This window comes from Kogia breviceps, chromosome 3 (genome assembly GCF_026419965.1).
Source record: "Kogia breviceps isolate mKogBre1 chromosome 3, mKogBre1 haplotype 1, whole genome shotgun sequence".
Lineage (NCBI taxonomy): Eukaryota > Metazoa > Chordata > Mammalia > Artiodactyla > Physeteridae > Kogia > Kogia breviceps.
Genome location: NC_081312.1, coordinates 36,346,971 through 36,366,881, shown reverse-complemented (window position 1 = coordinate 36,366,881; position 19,911 = coordinate 36,346,971). Strand labels below are relative to the sequence as shown.

The 19,911-nt window shown below is 37.6% G+C and overlaps 1 protein-coding gene and 1 pseudogene across 7 annotated transcripts in view; one reads left to right on the top strand and one right to left on the bottom strand.

Annotated features, from left to right (window-relative positions):
- The window catches only part of FUT8 (fucosyltransferase 8), a 350,097-nt gene that overhangs the window by 50,228 nt on the left and 279,958 nt on the right, over nt 1-19,911 (top strand). Inside the window, exon 1 of one of the 7 annotated variants that reach the window (XM_059059070.2) lies at nt 16,451-16,594. The exons of the other annotated variants lie outside the window; for them this stretch is intronic. The gene's annotated coding sequence lies outside the window, so the exon portion shown is untranslated. Of the gene's footprint in view, nt 1-16,450; nt 16,595-19,911 lie in introns of those variants that run through there. 7 annotated transcript variants of the gene reach the window in all.
- Nucleotides 3,551-4,615, bottom strand: LOC131753583 (UDP-GalNAc:beta-1,3-N-acetylgalactosaminyltransferase 1-like; annotated as a pseudogene).

Here is a 19,911-nt window from a genome sequence, read left to right as displayed (position 1 = left end):
TTTTGATATTGAGTATGTTTATGCTACTAAAGCATGGGATTTCATTAATAGTAGTATATTAATATTGTTTCCTTAATTGTGACAAATGTACCAGAGTAATGCAAGATGTTAACAATAGGGGAATCTGGGTATATGGTATGTGGAAACACTGTACTATCATTGCAACTTTTCTGTAATGTAAAACTATGCTAAAATTAAAAAAAACTGTTTTAATATAGTGGTGCTGAAAGTGTCCTGGGTTGGTTTCGTAAAGTGAATTTTTTGTGAGTTTATTGCTGAACTTGGTGAATATAAGCTGTTTTTGTCAGTTTCCAGTAACTCTCGGAGGTGTAATCATATATTTGATGGTAAAGAGTTGTAGGAAAATATCTTTGTTTTATAATAATGAAGCAAAAAGAAGTTTTTGTACTGGAGAGAATTTTTTTTTAGCAAAAGATTAAAGAAAAATTTGCTTCTAGAACTGGTTACTCAAATCATATTTTGTGTAGATGCATTATTTAGAATGTTGTTGGGGAAGAGGGCATGTTTAGTAGTTAACAGTCGAGTTCTGAATTGAAATATAAGCTGAAGAATTTTAACAGCACCTAGAAGGTGTAGTTCAGGCTTTCAGTCCCAGAATTTTAGAGCTGGAAGAGACCTTTACAATTTATTCAAATTCTTTCATTAATAGAAGAATAACTAGAAGTCTAGGAAAATGATATGTTATATCCAAAATCATGTAGTAAATTAATATTAAGAGCTGGGACTAGAACCTAAGCCTCTTTCATTTCTGTTTCAGGATTCTTTCTTCAGTGCCAGAATGTGTTCTTTTTTTCTTTTGGCGGTATGTGGGCCTCTTGCTGTTGTGGCCTCTCCTGTTACAGAGCACAGGCTCCGGACACACAGGCTCAGCGGCCATGGCTCGTGGGCCTAGTCACTCCACAGCATGTGGGATCTTCCCAGACCAGGGCACGAACCCATGTCCCCTGCATCAGCAGGCGGACTCTCAACCACTGCGCCACCAGGGAAGCCCCAGAATGTGTTCTTAAAAGTCACGATTATCCAGATACTGGGATCTTCATATCCTACTTAGAGTCCAGCTGTGGCAATGTTACGTGTTTATACTGGCATTTAAAAAATGGCACCAAAACACAAGTCATTTATTCAATATCCCAGAGGCAATGTTAGGTCATAAGACTCTGGCTTATTGATTTTTACCTTTATATCTAATCCAGTAAGGGAAGGGCTAGCTAGAAGATTATAGTAAATAGGCCAATTGTTATGAACTATAGTTGGGGAGCTAGAACAGGACCTGGCGCTGGCAACCATAAAAATGCCAGAAGATTTTTGGGCTGTAGTGATGTGTATGATGTCAAAGTGATGAGAGCTTCTACCATGACTTAAGTGGACTCTAGAACCTATGGAATGGAGGACAGAGTAAGGGAGGTTGTAGAGCCACCATCAAACTTGCTCATCGAATGCCATTTGTTCTGTTCTCATTCCCTAGAACATTCCACTACTTGCCAGGTAGGATTTAGAACAATCATCGATAATAAAATTAAATTCACCTGATATTTGCAAAACACTTTTATTTTGCAAAGTACTCTCACAAATATACTCTTTGATCCTTGCAGTATCCTTGTGAGATGGGTAGAAGGGATATTGGTGAGCAGAAAATGTTAAATACTAATGTGTGTCAAAGTAGCGTGCTAGAAACCACTAAAAGATGTAAAGATGAATAGACATAGTCTTGGCTCTCATGGTGTGCACAGTCTTTTGGGGGATGGGGTGAGGAAAAGAGCCAAGTATAATGTAAAGCAAGTTGAAAAAGATTTAGAAAGTCAAGTTATTTCCCATGGGAATTTAAAAGGAGTGATGGTATTATAAACGATGGAAACTGTAGTACTTTGCCTTCTGATTTCAGACTAGCTGAAAGGATAATAACTATAAAAGGATATTGACTGTAATAGATACAGATATAATCTTTTCTAATTTTTCAGAAATCTTATTTTTATTTTAGGTGATTCTACAAAGCTTATCTGAACAAATTTATGAACTAAGGATGACAGAAGTCACTTAAATTTCTGTTTTAATGATTTTTGGCATATAGGGCTGGCTGGAGGAGGAGGAAGAAAAAAAGGGAATTGACATTATAATGTCAAACAGAACTTACAAATTTACCTAGGCCAAAATATGAATAAAAATTTAACTGGGCCCTATTAACTGGTAAGAAGATCCATAGAGTAAAGTTGATGCACTACTAGTTTATGTTGTCAAGGTAGACAACTTCAGAATAGGATAGGGAGTAGTGAGGACTTCTAGTTCCTAACTTGGTTTTTTATTTTGCTTCAAAGTAATGTTACATTTCAGGATCATTATAGTAAATATTTGCTTACCAATAAATACGAGTTTAACAGTTTTAGAATAATGAATTCATTTTTATTGAAACAGTGGACAAAACAGGCTTTTCAGTTTTTTATTTTTCAAATTCATATTGGTTATCAGGTTTTTTTTCTCTTTTCCTTTTTATTCTCAAACTGATTGATAATGAGAAAAAAACATGGAGCCGTTAACAACACTTGAATCTTTAGTCTTCTCTTTCCAACTCAGGCACTGAAATATGACACTCCTTTCATAATATTCTTTCTGGCCATCATGTTCTCTCTTTTCTTTTTGGCTTCAGAGTCCTTTCCAAAAGGAAATATGCTGCCTGGCATTCTATATTATTCCTAATTTCCGGGTGGAAAAATGAGACCAATGAAGTGACACCTAAACACAATGGGGATTATAGTTTTAAAAACAAGACAATAAGTCAGATCTTCTTGCTTCATTCTTCTCTATTTTACCATGACAAAATACTTATCAAAGTCCAAGAGATTACTGACATGCAATAATGACCAATGACTTCACATTAATGGAGTTATTCATAATAAACTCATCAGAGAAGTAGTTGGAAAAAATTTAAATATAAAGAGTGATTTTCACTATTCTGTTTATATAATATTGAAACAACCATAACATTCAAACACCAGGAAGTGCAACACTCTAAGTAATATTAAATAATAATTGATATTAACTCTGAAGTACTGCAGCATCTTGAAGTATCTTGTGAATGACCAAAAACAGATGAAATTTTGTTTGGTATAGCTTCAGTTGTTTTCCACAGAACTATATGTTAAAAAAACTGGTAATCGATGTAAGATGTACACAAAACCCTGAACTGACTAGATTGTTCAATGAAAAATACTCCACACTACTTTGTTGTTATGGACAAATGAGCTTATAATTCAATGAAACCCTTTTAAGAAGTTCTAGTCTATGGAATGACATCTTCAAATTGTTTGGTCCTATTAGTTTTATTAACAGAAACCTCCATTCCTTTATAAGATGTTTATTAATTCCTCTGAATATCATCTTTAAAAGGGCTGACTTGATTGTTGTCAAAATAAATCACAGGTCAAGTGTAACCCTCCAGTCTCCAGTCTATGGGCTCTTCCATGAGTTTCAGTTCCATGTAAGCCACACAGTGACCTTCCCACGAGTTTTCCATTGGAGATTTCACAGTCCTAACTTTAACATTTTCCAGAAAGTATCCCTCCCTTCTTTAGGCTTTGGGTAGAATGTCAAATTAATAATGGCATGTGGTGTTCCTTAGCATAACCTGCCAAAATGTGATAATTTCCTCAGAAGAAAAGCCATGGGCTGCAATCACACATCTCAGTTGACAGACATCCAGATGAATCCTATATAAAAAGAAAACGTTGGTGTCTTCTGGAATATGAATGTACACCTTTAATAAATTCAAACAGATCCCAACATAAACATCTTCAAACTTGACGGGTTTTACGTGACTCATCATTTCATAGATTCTTGGCACCAAATCTCTGGACATATTTATTAACCCAACCCACTGCAGTAGGGAGGAAACACCTTGAAGGGATACTCCTGGTATGAAATACGGGGTTTTTTGGGTAAAATCCTCTATAGGAATAATGATCAATTAGAGGATAACCTGTGAAAAACTTCTCTGAGTGGTTTAAATGTAAAAGATACTTCACTAAATTGCCAGTATTGATGAAGACATCAGCGTCTGTCTTCATGATGTACCTGGCATTGGGGCAAAACTCAGTCACCCACCTAAATGCCATAATCGTTTTCAAGGTCAGGTTATTGTATGTGTCTATAAAAAATCTTGTCATATTATGTCACCATAAAGGAGGTGTTCATCCTCTAAGGATAATGCTAACACTTTGTCTTCCCTTTCAGCCTATTGGCCTAATAAGAAAAATGTAAGAACCTCATATCCCCACCAAGACTTCCTTTCACCCCAAGTAACTCTAATGGCCTGTCTGGCTTTCACATCTGAGGGGTGTGACGTCACCACGATAACAAGAAATGGGATTTGATGAGAGCAGTTCTAATGCTCTCGAAGTGTGAAGTGGAAGTCTTGTTTGTAAATGGTCTCATACTCGTAGAAGTACATCCAGTTCACGTGTTCTGTCACATTGTAGTGGGGGCAGACTGAGGTACCACATCACCAGGAAACTCAGGAGTGACAGCAGCAGGAGGCTCCATTTGGGGGATCGCAGTGACATCCTACTCGGAAGGGTGGGGTGCTCAGGAGGGCCGGGGCCATCCATTCACAGCCCCTCAGGAGCATGCGAGCCTCAGGTTCTAGCTGCCAGACACAGTACATCCTTTTGGGGGCTCCATTTAATCTCAGCCAGCCGTGACCTTCTTGATTTATTCCTTCTGAGTGAAAGAACTTCAGTTTCACCAACTGAACATTGAGTAGTAAGTAGTAGTCAAAAATAATGCTTGGGCTTCCCTGGTGGCACAGTGGTTGAGAGTCCACCTGCCGATGCAGGGGACGTGGGTTCGTGCCCCGGTCCAGGAGGATCCCACATGCCGCGGAGCGGCTGGGCCCGTGAGCCATGGCCTCTGGGCCTGCGTGTCTGGAGCCTGTGCTCCGCAACGGGAGAGGCCACGACAGTGAGAGGCCCGCGTACCGCAAAAAAAAACCCTTGAAATTTCTACTGAAAAACAGACTCTCATATTGGCTTAAAATTCTGCCATATACTGCTTATAAGACACATGCCTGTAGAATTTCTTATGAGACTAAAGCACTAGGTGAAGTTTTCTGTTTTCGTATTCCATGCTTTAATTAAAAGATTTGCCGTGAACTACTCTAAGTGGCCTGGATAAAGCTAAAACCCAAAGCTGTTCCCAGTTGAAGACTGCAAACTCAAATCTTCCTTACCTCTGGTGGGGCAGCTGATCGTCACAGAGGCCCTGGCCCCTGGGCCCATATTTTCTTAATATCACCTACTTTAGTGATGTCTGTTTGCCCATTTACAAAGTATGCTAAAAGGAGCAACTTCCCTTGTTATACCAGATTCATTAGCGTATTAATTAATGCTACAGGGAAAGGAGAGGGAAAGAGAGTGGTACAACATAGTCAGTATTTTCTTCTCCTTTGGGGCTTATTTCTACCTCTGTGTGTTTTCTCTCTTAATGTTGATCCATAGCTAAAAGACGTTGAGGTCCTATCTTACTGCTTTTCAAATCTAAGCCATACTATAAGCCATACTATAGAGAGGTTGACAAATTTCTAGTAGTAAAATTCTTCCTAGCAAACAGCCTCCTGTAGGCTGTCCCTACTACCCTTACCCACTTCAGTCTGGTAGTCTCATCTATACAACATTACCTCCTTGTTTGAAGTCCAGCCTAGAATGGGCTTGGGATCATCAGTGTTATAGGGCTCTGCATTGCCTGAGTTATACTTAGATTTTTAATTTAAATGTGTTCACAGCTTCACTACCTATGGGCAAATAGCTTTTTATATAGACATGCAGAACCTCTCTTCTCTTTTTCTTAAAAGTGACCAGTTTCATCCCTGACAGAATTTATTTTGTCATCCGTTAAACATGATTTTCCCACAAATGCAGTTTTTTGTTCATTTCATATGTGATGATTTTGTGTGTGTGTAGTTTCCTTTTTTAGAACAGGACAGTTGTGTTTCTTTGACGATAAGAATCAACAGGCCATGTGCTGTTTTTTCTTTTCCTATTCAGAGTATGTTCAGTTTAGCTTTCAGTCTTTTTCCTTCCTATATGGATAAAAATGACCGACTCTGTTCAACAGCAGAGATTGAAAATAAAACCTGTAATCCCTAACCTTTTTTTTTACAGTTCTTTTGTTAAACATCTTCTAAAGGATTTTTCTTTCTTTATATTTTCCTTTACCTGTCATGGGGAGAATAAGATGTTCATTTGGTTCTACTGTATTTCTCCTGAAGACTTGTTTTGCTTCTCTTCCTTTAGTATCTTCACCTTTGATTAGTCTACAGCAGATCTTGTAACATTTGACCTGAATTCCAATGCCACTGATAAGCAAATATATCATTTCCTCTTAAATGAATACTTTTCTCCATACATTTGACTTGAGCATATATGAAATCATATGCTACATCCTTGGTTATATATTCCCATGTACATTTCTTTCTTTCAGAGAAATCTTTCCTAAAATCAGTTTTTCCTTGTGTTGACTTTTTATTTCTGATTACTGAATGCCATTTATTCTTTTTGTTTGTTTGTTTGTTTGTTTGTTTTGTGGTAGGTGGGCCTCTCACTGTTGTGGCCTCTCCCTTCACGGAGCACAGGCTCCAGACGTGCAGGCCCAGCGGCCATGGCTCACGGGCCCAGCCTCTCTGCGGCATGTGGGATCTTCCTGGACTGGGGCACGAACCTGCATCCCCTGCATTGGCAGGCGGACTCGCAACCACTGCGCCACCAGGGAAGCCCTGAATGCCATTTATTCTTTACACTCAGCTGGTATTGCCTATTTCACTTTCATGGTTACTGTGCTTTTCTACCACATGGTATGCATTTATTATATGGTTCAGGATAACTTATTAACGTGAGTGTTGTTAAACCGAATACTTCTAATTTTCGGAAAATTTCAGCTTTCAGTGCTATCACAAAGTTGGTTTAACTCATAGTCTCCCTTTAAAATAATTAAGATAGTGCTTCTAGCCAGGTTGGACTAACGGATTGGTATGCTTTTAATTGAAACAGCTAACTAGACAAAAAACATGAAACAACAGTTCTTAAGGCATTTGCCATCAGGCAACAAAAGACATCGATTCCTGAGAGACAGGAAACAGATTAGATGAGACCTATGCTTGCTCTAGCCTGAAGAGTGTTTCTTGGCATGGGCTAAGGCAGTAGAACCCCAGAGGAGCCTAGAGATCTCCCTGAAATGAGATGGTGCTGGGAGCCTAAGGAGCCAAGGCAGCTAGAGTTCAGAGAGCAGAGTAGCAGAGAGGAGAGAGCTGCAAGAGAATTTTGCAGATCTGCAGAAGTCCCTTCCAAGAATTCAGCTGAGTACTGATCAGTACAGACCTGTGAGGAAACTTCTTGTGATCAAGGAAGAACCACCCAAAAGGAATTGAGGGAACAATACAGAGCTCACACAATGTCAGGAATAGAGCCTGAGTCCATCAGACAGAGTGGAAAATATAATTCACTGAGTGTCAGGTAGAGCATCTCTAACATTCTAGTTTTCATTTTTAGATGTTCGATTTGGGTCCTTTTTCTGTGTTTTAACTTAAATTACACTCAGTCTTTTCTCTAGCTTCTAGAGCATGTGGAATACATTTATAATAACTGTAAGTCCTAGTTTCCTAGTTCTATAAAAACTGTCATTTCTGGGTTGGTTTTGATTGATATTTCTCCTCATTTGGCTCTATTTTCTTGCCTCCCCGCCCCTCTCCCCCGCCAAAACCTGCTTGGCAAATTAGTTAATGCTTGTCAGGCATGGAAAAGAAGACATTGTAAATTTTACCTTGTTGGGTACTGGATATTTTTGTATTCCTGTAAATATTCTTGGAAGTTTTTTTCTGGAATGTATTTAAGTTACTTGGGAAGTATTTAATCCTTTAAGGTATTCCTTACTGGGACCATTTAATGTAATTTTGCTGTATTCCTGAGGCAGAACCTTTATGAATACTTTACCTGATGCCCTGTGAATTATGAGGTTTTCCATTTAGCTAACTATCTGGTTACAGATGTTAAGTTGAAGATCAGGTTGCTCCTTCAGGGTTCGTTTTTAAGCTCTGCTGGTATCATTATAGATTAATCTTTATTTGGGGGCTAATTTAGCCCTGCTGAGGTCTCTACTTACTGTCCAGAGTATACAAGGTCTTTCTCCTCTGGTTAGTTGCAACTCAAATGTCCCTAGCTCTGTATGAACCTTGAATTGTTCATTTTTTAAGCTCCTCAGCAGATTTTTTTTTCCTCTTGCATTATGGAATTTCCCCTAAGTATATGCAAATTAGTATTAAGTCAAAGACTCAAGTGAAGATGTGTGGAGCTTTTTTCTGCATTACTCCCTCCTCTCTGGTACATTATTCCAGTAATTCCTGCCACCTATACCTTCTGAATTCTGATCTTTGTCTTTTCACGTTAGTGACACTGCTGTGCTCTGCTTTGAATCTCCCTGCCGGCAGTAGTGTCTATAACATGTCACTTAGCAGAAAGCCAAGGTTCACGTAGGCTTATCTAGCTTGTTTCCTTCTCTCAGAGAATGCAGATCTACACTAATTGTTTTCCATTGTCTGGAGACTGTTGCGTCCTATATTTTGTCTAGTTTTGCAGTTATTTACTGTTTGTAGAGAAATCCGGTACCAGTTACTCCATAATGGCTAGAAGCATAAATCCCATAATACTGGATTATTGTGGGAGGTTGGTAAAGACTTTTGGGTGAAATTTTAGGAAGGAATCGCAATGAGCCTTAACTGATTTTGTAGTTAATGGCTATTTAGGAATTGTCTGTCTATGGGCCCTGGGAGTAGTTGACTTGGCAGTGGTTTGTCCTTTTCAGTGAGACCTGTCAGATGAGATAATGTAAATAATCAGGCAATATACAAATGTGCTTATTTTTGGTTTACATTTATTTATTAAATGTTTTTATAGACTGTTCTGTCTCAGAATAACAATTTTTGAAAATAGACCTTTATTGGAGTATAATTGTTTCACAATACTGTGTTAGTTTCTATTGTACAACAAAGTGAATCAGCCATATGCATACATATATCCCCATATCCCCTCCCTCTTGAGCCTCCCTCCCACCCCTCTAGGTCATCACAAAGCACTGAGCTGATCTCCCTGTGTTATGCTGCTGCTTCCCACTAACTAAATTTTATGTTCGGTACTGTATATATATGTTGATGCTACTCTCACTTCACCCTAGCTTCCCCCTCCCCCCATCTCCTCAAGTCCATTCTCTATGTCTACGTCTTTATTCCTGCCCTGCCACTAGGTTCATCAGTACCATTTTTTTTTTTTTTGGTTCCATATATATGTGTTAGCATATGGTATTTGTTTTTCTCTTTCTGACTCAACTTCACTCTGTATGACAGACCCTAGGTGCATCCACCTCACTATAGATAACTCAATTTTGTTTCTTTTTATGGCTGAGTAATATTCCATTGTATATATGTGCTACATCTTTATCCATTCATCTGTCATTGGACACTTAGGTTGCTTCCATGTCCTGGTTATTGTACATAGGGCTCCAGTGAACATTGTGGTACATGTCTCTTTTTGAATTATGGTTCTCTCAGGGTATATGCCCAGTAATGGGATTGCTGGGTTATATGGTAGTTCTATTTTTAGTTTTTTAAGGAACCTCCCTGCTGTTCTCCAAGGTGGTTGTATCAATTTACATTCCTACCAACAGTGCAGGAGGGTTCCCTTTTCACCATACCCTTTCCAGCATTTATTGTTTCTAGATATTTTGATAATGGCCATTCTGACAAGTGTGAGGTGATACCTCATTGTAGTTTTGATTTACATTTCTGTAATAATTTGTGATGTTGGGCATCTTTCCATGTCCCTGTTGGCCATATGTATGTCGTCTTTGGTGAAATGTCTATTTAGGTCTGCCACCCATTGTTTTAATTGAATTGCTTGTTATTTTGATATTGAGCTCCATGAGCTGTTGGTATATTTTGGAGATTAATCCTTTGTCCATTGCTTTGTTTGCAAACATTTTCTCCCATTCTAAGGGTTGTCTTTTTGTCTTGTTTATGATATCCTTTGCTGTGCAAAAGCTTTAAAGTTTCATTAGGTCCCATTTGTTTATTTTTGTTTTTGCTACCATTACTCTAGGAGGTGGGTCAAAAAAGATCTTGAAGTGGTTTATGTCAAAGAGTGTTTTTCCTCTAAGAGATTTATAGTGTCCTGTCTTACATTTAGGTCTTAATCCATTTTGAGTTTATTTTTGTGTATGATGTTAGGGAGTGTTCTAATTTCATTCTTTTATATGTAACTGTCTAGTTTTCCCAGTGCCACTTACTGAAGAGACAGTATTTTCTCTATTGTATGTTCTTGCTTCCTTTGTTGTAAATTAGGCGACCATATGTGCGTGGGTTTATCTCTGGGATTTCTATCCTGTACTATTGATCTGTATTTCTGTTTTTGTGCCATACTGTCCTGATGACTGTAGCTTTGTAGTATACTCTGAAGTCAGGGAATCTGATTCCTCCAACTCCATTTTTCTTTCTCAAGAATGCTTTGGAAATAGAATAGAGAAAATGCAAGAAACATTTAACAAGGACCTAGAAGAACTAAAGAGGAAACAAGCAACAATGAACAACACAATAAATGAAATTAAAAATACTCTAGAAGGGATCAATAGTAGAATAACTGAGGCAGAAGAATGGATAAGTGACCTGGAACTTAAAATAGTGGAAATAACTACTGCAGAGCAGAATAAAGAAAAAGAATGAAAAGAACTGAGGATAGTCTCAGAGACCTCTGGGACAACATTAAACGCACCACCAGGGCTTCCCTGGTGATGCAGTGGTTGAGAGTCTGCCTGCTGATGCAGGGGACACAGGTTCGTGCCTCGGTCCAGGAATATCCCACATGCCGCAGAGCGGCTAGGCCCGTGAGCCATGGCCACTGGCCCTGCGCGTCCAGAGCCTGCACTCTTCAACAGGAGAGCCCACAAGAGTGAGAGGCCCGCGTACAGCAAAAAACAAACAAAACAAACAAAATGCACCAATATTCGAATTATAGGGGTCCTAGAAGAAGAAGAGAAAAAGAAAGGGACTGAGAAAATATTTGAAGAGATTATAGTTGAAAACTTCCCTAATATGGGAAAGGAAATAGTTAATCAAGTCCAGGAAGCACAGAGAGTCCCATACAGGAAAATCCAAGGAGAAACACGCCAAGACACATATTAATCAAACTGTCAAAAATTAAATACAAAGAAAGCATATTAAAAGCAGCAAGGGAAAAACAACAAATAACACACGAGGGAATCCCCATAAGGTTAACAGCTGATCTTTCAGGAGAAGCTTTGCAAGTGAGAAGGGAGTGGCAGGACATATTTAAAGTGCTGAAGGAAAAATACCTACAACCAAGATTACTCTACCCAGCAAGGATCTCATTCAGATTTCATGGAGAAATTAAAACCTTTACAGACAAGCAAAAACTGAGAGAGTTCAGCACCACCAAACCAGCTTTACAACAAATGCTAAAGGAACTTCTCTAGGCAAGAAACACAAGAGAAGGAAAAGACCTACAAGAACAAACTCGAAACAATTAAGTAAATGGGAATAGGAGCATACATATCGATAATTACCTTAAATGTAAATGGGTTAAATGCTCCCACCAAAAGACACAGACTGGAACTTCTCTAAGTGGGAAACACAACAGAAGAAAAGGACCTACACAAACAAACCCAAAACAATTAAGAAAATGGTCACAGGAACATACATATCAATAATTACCTTAAACGTGAATCAATCAAATGCTCCAACCAAAAGACACAGGCTTGCTGAATGGATACAAAAACAAGACCCATATATATGCTGTCCACAAGAGACCCACTTCAGACCTAGGGACACATACAGACTGCAAGTGAGGGGATGGAAAAAGATATTCCATGCAAATAGAAATCAGAAGAAAGCTGGAGTAGCATTTCTCATATCAGACAAAATAGACTTTAAAATAAATGCTATTATAAGAGACAAAGAGGGACACTACATAATGATCAAAGGATCGATCCAATAAGAAAATATAACAATTGTAAATATTTATGCACCCAACATAGGAGTACCTCAATACATAAGGCAAATACTAACAGCCGTAAAAGGGGAAATTGACAGTAACACATGCATAGTAGGGGACTTTAACACCCCACTCTCACCAATGGACAGATCATCCAAAATGAAAATAAATAAGGAAACACTAGCTTTAAATGATACATTAAGCAAGATGGATTTAATTGATATTTATAGGACATTCCATCCAAAAACAACAGAATACACATTTTTCTCAAGTGCTCATGGAACATTCTCCAGGGTAGATCATATCTTGGGTTACAAATCAAGCCTTCGTAAATTTAAGAAAATTGAAATCATATCAAGTATCTTTTCCGACCACAGCGCTATGAAGCTAGATATCAATTACAGAAAAAGATCTGTATGGAGGCTAAACAATACACTACTTAATAACGAAGTGATCACTGAAGAAATCAAAGAGGAAATCAAAAAATACCTAGAAACAAATGACAATGGAGGCTCGACGACCCAAATCCTATGGGATGCAGCAAAAGCAGTTCTAAGAGGGAAGTTTATAGCAATACAATCCTACCTTAAGAAACAGGAAACATCTCGAAAACAACCTAGCCTTGCACCTAAAGCAATTAGAGAAAGAAGAACAAAAAAACCCCAAAGTTAGCAGGAGGAAGGAAATCATAAAGACAAGATCAGAAATAAATGAAAAAGAAATGAAGGAAATGATAGCAAAGATCAATAAAACTAAAAGCTGGTTCTTTGAGAAGATAAACAAAATTGATAAACCATTAGCCAGACTCATCAAGAATAAAAGGGAGAAGACTCAAATCAATAGAATTAGAAATGAAAAAGGAGAAGTAACAACTGACCCTGCAGAAATACAAAAGATCATGAGAGATTACTACCAGCAACTCTATGCCAATAAAAAGGAAAACCTGGAAGAAATGGACTAATTCTTAGAAATGCACAACCTGCCAAGACTGAACCAGGAAGAAATAGAAAATATGAACAGACCAATCACAAGCACTGTAATTGAAACTGTGATTAAAAATCTTCCAACAAACAAAAGCCCAGGACCAGATGGCCTCACAGGTGAATTCTATCAAACATTTAGAGAAGAGCTAATACCTATCCTTCTGAAACTCTTCCAAAATATAGCAGAGGGAGGAACACTCCCAAACTCATTCTATGAGGCCACCATCACCCTGATACCAAAACCAGACAAGGATGTTCACAAAGTAAGAATACTACAGGCCAATATCACTGATGAACATAGATGCAAAAATCCTCAACAAAATACTAGCAAACAGAATCCAACAGCACATTAAAAGGATCATACACCATGATCAAGTGGGGTTTATTCCAGGAATGCAAGAATTCTTCAGTATATGCAAATCAATCACCGTGATACACCATATTAACAAATTGAAGGAGAAAAACCATATGATCATCTCAATAGATGTAGAGAAAGCTTTTGACAAAATTCAACACTCATTGATGATAAAAACTCTGCAGAAAGTAGGCATAGAGGGAACTTTCCTCAACATAATAAAGGCCATATATGACAAGCCCACAGCCAACATTGTCTTCAATGGTGAAAAACTGAAACCGTTTCCACTAAGATCAGGAACAAGACAAGGTTGCCCAGTCTCACCACTCTTATTCAACATAGTTTTGGAAGTTTTAGCCACAGCAATCAGAGAAGAAAAAGAAATAAAAGGAATCCAAATCGGAAAAGAAGAAGTAAAGCTGTCACTGTTTGCAGATGACATGTTACTATACATAGAGAATCCTGAAGATGCTACCAGAAAACTACTAGAGCTAATCAATGAATTTGGTAAAGTAGCAGGATACAAAATTAATGCACAGCAATCTCTGGCATTCCTATACACTAATGATGAAAAATCTGAGAGTGAAATTAAGAAAACACTCCCATTTACCATTGCAACAAAAAGAATAAAATATCTAGGAATAAACCTACCTAAGGAGACAAAAGACCTGTATGCAGAAAATTATAAGACACTGATGAAAGAAATTAAAGATGATACAAATAGGTGGAGAGATATACCATGTTCTTGGATTGGAAGAATCAACATTGTGAAAATGACTCTACTACCCAAAGCAATCTACAGATTCAATGCAATCCCTATCAAACTACCACTGGCATTTTATACAGAACTAGAACAAAAAATTTCACAATTTGTATGGAAACACAAAAGACTCCGAATAGCCAAAGCAATCTAGAGAACGAAAAATGGAGCTGGAGGAATCAGGCTCCCTGACTTTAGACTCTACTTACTAGAGTAATCAAGACAGTATGGTACTGGCACAAAAACAGAAATATAGATCAACGGAACAGGATAGAAAGCCCAGAGATAAACCCACACACATATGGTCACCTCATCTTTGATAAAGGAGGCAGGAATGTACAGTGGAGAAAGGACAGCCTCTTCAGTAAGTGGTGCTGGGAAAACTGGACAGGTACATGTAAAAGTATGAGATTAGAACACTCTGGAACACCACACTCAAAAATAAACTCAAAATGGGTAAAAGACCTAAATGTAGCGCCAGAAGCTATCAAACTGTTAGAGGAAAACATAGGCAGAACACTCTAAGACGTAAGTCACAGCAAGATCCTTTTCCACCCACCTCCTAGAGAAATGGAAATAAAAACAAAAATAAAGAAATGGGACCTAATGAAACTTAAAAGCTTTTGCACAGCCAAAGAAACCATAAACAAGACCAAAAGACAACCCTCAGAATGTGAGAATATAGTTGCAAATGAAGCAACTGACAAAGGATTAATCTCCAAAATTTACAAGCAGCTCAATAACAAAAAAACGAACAACCCAATCAAAAAATGGGCAGAAGACCTAAGTAGACATTTCTCCAAAGAAGATATACAGATTGCCAACAAACACATGAAAGAATGCTCAACATCATTAATCGTTAGAGAAATGCAAATCAAAACTACAGCGAGATATCTCACACCGGTCAGAATGGCCATCATCAAAAAATCTAGAAACAATAAATGCTGGAGAGGGTGTGGAGAAAAGGGAACACTCTTGCACTGTTGGTGGGAATGTGAATTGGTACAGCCACTATGGAGAACAGTATGGAGGTTCCTTAAAAAACTACAAATAGCGCTACCATATGACTCAGCAATCCCACTACTGGGCACATACCCTGAGAAAACCATAATTCAAAAAGAGTCATGTACCAAAATGTTCATTGCAGCTCTATTTACAGTAGCCAGGAGATGGAAGAAACCTAAGTGTCCATCAACAGATGAATGGATAAAGAAGATGTGGCACATATATACAATGGAATATTACTCAGCCATAAAAAGAAACGAAATTGAGTTATTTGTAGTGAGGTGGATGGACATAGAGTCTGTCATACAGAGTGAGGTAAGTCAGAAAGAGAAAGACAAATACTGTATGCTAACACATATATATGGAATCTAAGAAAAAAAATGTCATGAAGAACCTAGGGGTAAGATGGGAATAAAGACTCAGAACTACTAGAGAATGGACTTGAGGATATGGGGAGGGGGAAGGGTAAGCTGTGACAAAGTGAGAGAGTGGTATGGACATATATACACTACCAAACGTAAAATAGATAGCTAGTGGGAAGCAGCCGCATAGCACAGGGAGATCAGGTCAGTGCTTTGTCACCACCTAGAGGGGTGGGATACGGAGGGTGGGAGGGAGACACAGAGGGAAGAGATGTGGGAACATATATATATGTATAACTGATTCATTTTGTTATAAAGCAGAAACTAACACACCATTGTAAAGCATTATACTCCAATAAAGATGTGAAAAAAAAAGAATGCTTTGGCTATTTGGGGTCTTTTGTGTAAACCCATATGAATTGTAAAAATTTTTGTTATAGTTTTGTGAAGAATGCTGTTGGTAGTTTGATAGGGATTGCATTGAACCGGTAGATTGCTTTGGGTAGTAGAGTCATTTTCACAATATTGATTCTTCCAATCCAAGAACATGGTATATTTCTCCATCTGTTTATGTCATCTTTGATTTCTTTCATCAGTGTTTTATTCTGAGTACAAGTCTTTCACCTCCTTAGGTAGGTTTATTCCTAGGTATTTTATTCTTTTTGTTGTGATGGTAAATGGCATTGTTTCCTTAATTTCTCTTTCTGATTTTTCGTTGTTAGTGTATAGGAATGCCAGAGATTTCTGAGCATTCATTTTGTATCCTGCAACTTACCAAATTCATTGATTAGTTCTGGTAGTTTTCTGGTGGCATCTTTAGGGTTTTCTATGTATAGTAACATGTTGTCTGCGAACAGTGACAGTTTTATTTCTTCTTCTCAATTTGTACTCCTTTTTTTTCATTTTCTTCTGATTGCTGTGTCTAGGACTTCCAAAACTATGTTGAATAAGAGTGTCGAGAGTGGATATCCGTGTCTTGTTCCTGATCTTAGAGGAAATGTTTTCAGTTTTTCACCATTGAGAGCGATGTTGGCTGTGAGTTTGTCATATATGGCCTGTATTATGTTGAGGTAGGTTCGTTCCCTCTATGCCCATTTTCTATTGAGTTTTTATCATAAATGGGTGTTGAATTTTTTCAAAAGCATTTTCTACATCTATTGAGATGATCATATTGTTTTTATTCCTTAATTTGTTAATGTGGTATTTCACATTGTGATTGGCATATATTGAAGAATCCTTGCATTCCTGAGATAAATCACACTTGATCATGGTGTATGATCCTTTTAATATGTTGTTGGATTGTATTTGCTAGTATTTTGTTGAGGAGTTTTGCATCAGTGATATTGGACTGTAATTTTTTTGTGATATCTTTTTCTGGTTTTGGTTTCAGGATGATTTGGTGGCTTTGTAGTACGAATTTTGGAGGGTTCCTCCCTCTGCACTTTTTTGGAAGAGTTTGATGAAGGATAAGTGTTAGCTCTTCTCTAAAGTTTGGTAGAATTTGCCTGTGAAGCCATTTGGTCCTGGACTTTTGTTTGTTGCAAGATTTTTAATTACAGTTTCAATTTCATTACTTGTGATAGGTCTGTTTATATTTTCTAATTCTTCTTGGTTCAGTCTTGGAAAACTGTACCGTTCCAAGAATTTGTCCTTTTCTTCGTGGTTGTCCATTTCATTGTCATATAGTTGTTTGTAGTAGTCTCTTATAATCCTTTGTATTTCTGCCGTGTGAGATGTGATTTCTCCTTTTGCATTTCTAATTTTATTGATTTGTATTGTCCCGTTTATTTTCTTGATGAGTCTGGCTAAGAGTTTATCAATTTTGTTGATCTTCTCAAAGAATTAGCTTTTAGTTTTATTGATCTTTGCTATTGTTTTCTTCGTTTCTATTTCATTTATTTCTGCTTTGATATTTACAATTTCTTTCCTTCTGTTGAGTTTGGTTTTCTTTGTTCTTTCTCTACTTGCTTTAGGTGTATGGTTAGATTGTGTATTTGAGGTTTTTCTTGTTTCTTGAGGTGATATTGAATGCTATAAACTTCCTTCTTAGAACTGCTTTTGCTGCATCGGATAGGTTTTGGATCATCATGTTTTTGTTGTCATTTGTCTCTAGGTATTTTCTGATGTCCTCTTTGATTTCTTTAGTGATCCCTTGGTTATTTAGTAGCATATTGTTTAGCCTCCATGTGTTTGTGTTTTTCATGATCTTTTCCTGAAAATAATTTCCAATCTCACAGTTTGGTCAGAAAAGATGCTTGATATGATTTCAGTTTTCTTAAGTTTATCAAGGCTTGATTTGTGACCAAAGATGTGGTCTATCCTGGAGAATGTTCTCTGTGCACTTGAGAAGAAAGTGTAATCTGCTGTTTTCGGATGCAGTGTCCTATAAACATCAATTAAATCTATCTGGTCTGTTGTGTCATTTAAAGCTTGCGTTTCTTTATTAATTTTCTTTCTGGATGATCTCTCCATTGGTGTAAATGAAGTGTTTAAAGTCCCCCACTATTATTATGTTACTGTCAATTTCCTCTTTTATGGCTGTTAGCATTTGCCTTATGTATTGAGGTACTCCTATGTTGCCTGGATATATATTTATAATTGTTATATATTTCTCTTGGATTGATCCCTTGATCATTGTGTAGTGTCCTTCCTTGTCTCTTGTAACATTCTTTATTTTAAAGTATTTTTTTATCTGATATGAGTATTGCTACTCCAGCTTTCTTTTGATTTCCATTTGCATGGAATATCTTTTTCCATCCCTTCACTTTCACTCTGTATGTGTCCCCACATCTGAAGTGGGTCTCTTGTAGACAGCATATATATAGGTCTTGTTTTTGTATCCATTCAGCCAGTCTGTGTCTTTTGGTTGGCACATTTAATCCATTCACATTTAAGGTAATTATCCATATGTATGTTCCTGTTATGATTTCTCAGTTGTTTTGGGTTTGTTTTTGTAGGTCCTTTTCTTCTCTTGTGTTTCCCACTTAGAGAAGTTCCTTTAGCATTTGTTGTAGAGCTGGTTTGGTGGTGCTGAATTCTCTTAGCTTTTGCTTGTCTGAAATGCTTTTGGTTTCTCAGTGGAATCTGAATGAGATCCTTGCTGGGTAGAGTAATCTTGGTTGTAGGTTTTTCTTTTCATCACTTTAAGTATATCCTCCCACTCCCTCCTGGCCTGCAGAGTTTCTGCTGAAAAATCAGATGGTAACCTTATGGGGATTCCTTTGTATATTTTTTATTTTTCTTTGCTTTTATTGTTTTTTATTTTTTCTTTGCTGCTTTTAATATTTTTTCTTTGAATTTAATTTTTGTTAGTTTGATTAATATGTGTCTTGGTGTGTTTCTTCTAGGGTTTATCCTGTATGATGGGGCTCTCTGTGCTTCCTGGACTTGGGTGAATATTTTCTTTCCCATGTTAGGGAATTTTTCCACTATAATCTCTTCAAATATTTTCTCAGACCCTTTCTTTTTCTCTTCTTCTTCTAGGACCCCTATAATTCGAATGTTGGTGTGTTTAGAGTTGTCCCAGAGGTCTCTGAGGTTGTCTTCAATTCTTTTCATCCTTTTTTAAAAATTCTGCTCCTTGGCAGTTATTTCCACCATTTTGTCTTCCAGCTCACTTATTTGTTGTTCTGCCTCAGTTATTCTGTTATTGATCGCTTCATTTCAGTTATTGTGTCGTTCATCTCTGTTTGTTTTTGTTTAGTTCTTCCAGATCTCTTTTAAACATTTCTTGTATTTTCTCAGTCTGTGCCTCCGTTCTATTTCTGAGATTCTGGATCATCTTTACTATCATTACTCTGAATTAGTTTTCAGGTAGATTGCCTATTTCCTCTTCATTTATTTGGTCTTGTACGTTTTTACCTTGCTTCTCCATCTGTGATACATTATTTTGCTGTCTCATTTTCTTTTCCTTTTTTTTTATGAGTGGGATTGTGTTCCTGTCTTACTGGTTGTTTGGCCTGAGACTTGCAACACTGGAGTTTCTAGGCTATTGGGTAGAGCTGGGTCTTGGTGCTGAGACGATGACCTCTGGAGACCTCATTCTGATGAATATTCCCTGGGGTCTGAGGTTCTCTGTTAGTCCAGTGGTTTGGACTCAGAGCTCCCACTGCAGGAGTTTCAGCCTGATCCCTGGCTCGTGATCCAAGATCCTGCAAGCCGAGTGGAGTGGCAAAAAAAAAAAAGGGGGGGGAGAAATGGAAATAAAAACACAAATAAACAAATGGGACCTAATGAAACTTAAAAGCTTTTGCACAGCAAAGGATACCATAAACAAGACCAAAAGACAACCCTCAGAATGGGAGAAAATATTTGCAAATGAAGCAACTGACAAAGGATTAATTTCCAAAATTTATAAGCAACTCATGCAGCTCAATAACAAAAATAC